This window comes from Glycine soja, chromosome 2 (assembly GCF_004193775.1).
Source record: "Glycine soja cultivar W05 chromosome 2, ASM419377v2, whole genome shotgun sequence".
NCBI classification, from domain to species: Eukaryota; Viridiplantae; Streptophyta; class Magnoliopsida; order Fabales; family Fabaceae; genus Glycine; species Glycine soja.
In genome coordinates, this window is record NC_041003.1 from 29,813,552 (window position 1) to 29,817,964 (window position 4,413).

Sequence of the window (4,413 nt, forward strand, 5' to 3'; positions counted from 1 at the left end):
AATCTAGAGGAATATTAGCTTCAACAAATGAAACAGTCCAACAAGTCAATGATTATATACTATCATTGATCCCAGGTAATCACAACATCACTTATATAATTGCCTTAATATCTATCTAATTAATTTGGCTTCCCTTAAATGTAAATTGTGTCTACTTCATTTGCCATTATGCAGAATTACCAACTATGTACTAGATTGTTGATTTTATTTATATTTATTATTAACTTGATATACTAATTACAAAAATGATCATAGGTGAACATATAGAATATCTAAGTTCTGACTCAGGAGACAAATCAGAAACCATAGAAAGTTGTCATTTCAGCTCACTAACTATCGAATTTCTTAATTCGTTGACAACATCTAGCTTGCCCAATCATTCTATCAAACTAAAGATTGGATCACCTATTATGTTGTTAAGAAACTTAGATCAAACTCAAGGACTGTGTAATGGCACTAGATTAATTATTACAAGGCTAGCAAAACACGTTATTGCAGCTGAGATAATTTTTGGGAAAAATATAGGCCATAATGTTAATATTCCCAGAATGTTCATGTCCCCTTCTCAATCACCATGGCCTTTTAAGCTTTTAAGAAGACAATATCCAATAATGTTCTCTTATGCAATGACAATTAACAAGTCTCAAGGGCAATCACTATCCACTATTGGACTTTACTTACCAAAACCAGTCTTTAGCCATGGCCAATTATATGTTGCATTATCAAGAGTCAAATAAAAATAAGGGTTAAAAGTTTTAATACATGATAAAGACAAAAAAAATTGGCCTCTACCACCAATGTGGTTTTCTAAGAGGTCTTCAAAAATCTAACAAGGTAAATACAATGTCTATACAATGCCAATTATTATTCTGCATAATGTTATATTTAAGACTAATTCATCCACCCTATAATATGCAGCTACATTTCAAATGATATCAGCCAATAAACCATACCTCAGCTTCACACATCGGATCTTCTATTATGAGGTAACCAATATCATTTACTGCATTTTAATGTTCCATGATTGTACATCAATAGAAAAAAGGCTGATAACATCTACCATGGCCAATCATTCTAACACATCGACTTCCCAGACTTTATCATAAGGCCTGAAGTAAAACAAAATTTCATCTCCATGGATGAAAGCATTGTCTGCCAAAAATTGATACCAAGGTCAAACAATGCATTTTTCTCCGATGCCAGCGTCATTGACGCTCACGTTCCATTAAAGGGGAGCAGCATGTTTTCTCGGGATTGTCATATGTTGAGAACAAGCATCAACATACGGTACAGTAAAGAGTGGAAGTGCCTAGAGTAGAAATGAAATACAACTTCAAACACAAACATTCTAATATTTCAACATCAAAATTGCATACTTTCTTCATTGACGCCAACATTATTACTATTATGGTGAGAAGCTATACGACTTAATTCCAACATTATTTCAAACATCAAAATTGCATACTTTCTAATATGGTGAGAAACTATACGACTTAACTCCAACATTATTACTCGGATATAACTAGCTCTTTTAGGTACTTGAATATTTCCGAAGTGTTCTGGTCAATCTACACTTACTGCTTATGTGAACATAGTAGCTAAAATATTCCCAATGTGTTAGATAAGACAAAAATTGTATAATTATTTGATTTTCCCCTATTTTTTCCATTCCTCTATGTAAATAACCCAATATAGGTTCACAATCAATAACATCCTCACCGTCTAAAGTAACAATAAGTCTAAGAACACCATACATTGATGTAGTTTTTATAATATATATTTTATAAACATGAAATTTGAATGTCACTGTTATCTGCACACACACCTTTTACATTAATTACAACCAATTTTCTACAGTGTAAAAAAATTAAGGTGTTTTAAATTGCATTTGCAATTATATGTAACAACTGTAATCTCATTGTGTCTGTTCTACAGTTTCAATTGATATTGTTTGTTTACCCCTCAGTTGCACGAAAATTTGTAATCACAATCTGTTGTCCGAAATGTTACTGCCACATGGATCTCATGATAATAAAGTGCATAATTTAAAACATTGGTAATTTGATACAATGTTAAACTAATTAAGATAATTTTGAATTATCAAATTTTTATTCTATAGTTGTTGGAGAATTATTCACTGTTTTAGTGAATGATGCAGAAAAGGGTAGTGACATTGATCCACAACAAGCATAGCAAACTCTTCATATCCTTTCAACAGCACATCATAATCGCCTTTCTAGCTTCACAATCATTCACCTACCCCATACCTTTCAGTCTTCACACGCCACAATGAATGCTCCACACTTCTCGAGCCACTCCAATAGCAGCCAGTTAAACCCTTGGGAAAAGCCAACAATCATCTTTTTATTACTTGCTACCTCAGTCCAACTGCACACGCCAAAATCAAACTTTTCGGTGATACTCCATTTCCGGTGTTCAACACAATACTGCTACTTATCAAAAACTCTTCATCTCCTCGCCATTACCAACATGAGCTCACAATCATCCACTGCCTCGAGCACTGTAAGTTCTTCGTATCAACTTCTCCCAACGCCCTCAGTCCATTCATTTCTTCTCTTTTTCTATATATTTCTGATATTCATTTTCTTTACTCCTGTAGTCTGATAATAACACCACCTTCATCCTTTACAATCACATTCATAAAGTACATTCGTTTATTTTTAAAATTTTTTACTATTATGATGCGGGCTCACTACAGATAAGGCATACACTTATCAGATCACCCATCATCTACCAATTTGTAGCCGCGTTTCACAATGACAGCATAAGATTAACTATCTATCTATTTTCATTTTGATTGCTCATACATTCACGTTGTATCAGTAATTTTTTTTAAATGTTTTCTTGCAGGACGTCATTGAAATACCATCATTTTACAACCGACAGTGGGCACCACACTATCCGCAATTTGTTCACTTCAAATACAATGGAGGCACTCAAGAAATCAATGTCAGGCAACACCGCGAGAAATTTTTCTTTGCTGATGGACTCAAGGAGTTCAGAAGGGACTTAAATATTTATGAATCCACTACCATCAACTTTTACGCTTGTGACCAAAACTGGATATTCAACTTACACTTCACACCGACCCTAGAACAACAAACGTGCGGAAGACCTCGACTAACCACAAGAAAATATGTATGGGCTATAGAAGTCACTCAATCCATGCTTGGTGCCCCTTATCCACTGGTAAATCTTCATTTACTGATCAGACTCTCTTATTCCAATACTTATTAAATTGTATTACTTATTTCAATTTCTACTCTAGGCACTTCCACCCTTTGTTGTATAGTATTTTGACGCCTGTGCTCAACATATGACAATCCTGAGAAAACATGCCCCTCCCCTTCAAGGGAACGTGAGTGTCAATGAGCCTGGCATTGACGAAAAATTCATTGTTCGACCTTGGTATCAGTTTTTGGCAGACAGTGATTTCGTCCATGGAGATGAAATTTCGTTTTACTTCAAGCCTTATGATTAAGTCTAGGAAATGGTTATTAGAAGGCAAAAAGATTGGGAAGACAGTGACTCTGATTAAATTTGGTTATAGTTTGTTTCATTTACAAACAATATTTTGTATTTTTTGGCACAATATTAGTATAAATATTCAATTCTCTCTTTGTGGAATACATTCGTGGCTATATTTCCTTTTATTCGTACCATGCAATAAAAAATTCCAATGCTTGCTAAATAAAAAACCAAACGACCTGTGTGTATGCACGGGTTCCAAACTAGTATATAGTTGTTAGGTAATACTTAAAAACACTCGACAAAAACACTGGACAGGTATGTTTGATAAGAATTTTGAGTAACTTATAACTTCTTTGACTAGCTACTTTGACCAAGACAACCTTGTTTAATACATAAGCTTATTTTAGTGGCATATTTTTATAAGTTACCACAAATAACTTATTTTCATAAATTACTTGAAGTAGCTTATGAAAATAAGCTAATTTTACTAGCTTTTTTTCTCAATTTTATCTATACTATTTTATTTTGAAATTTTGTTTTACTCTTCTATTCAATTTACATAAAAACTCTCTTATCTTTTTTTTTATTATTTGGAAAACTTCTCTTATCTAATTTATCATTTCTTACACGCATATGACAATCAACTTGTCAATTGTCAACGTCACATCATCCCTTCATGTTAGAAATTATTTGAATCAACTTTATAATTATTTGTTAAATAATTTTTCATTTTTTAAAAATTATATGACCTAATTCAAACTAATTTTCATATATATATATATATATAATTTTAAATAGAAGATCTTATTTGTATCATATTTCTTAGTGATGAGTGAGAGACGTTTACATCCAAGTTATTTTTTTGTATAAATAAAAAAAACAAATGTTTAAGAAAATTATTAAGAAAAAACACTTTTAATT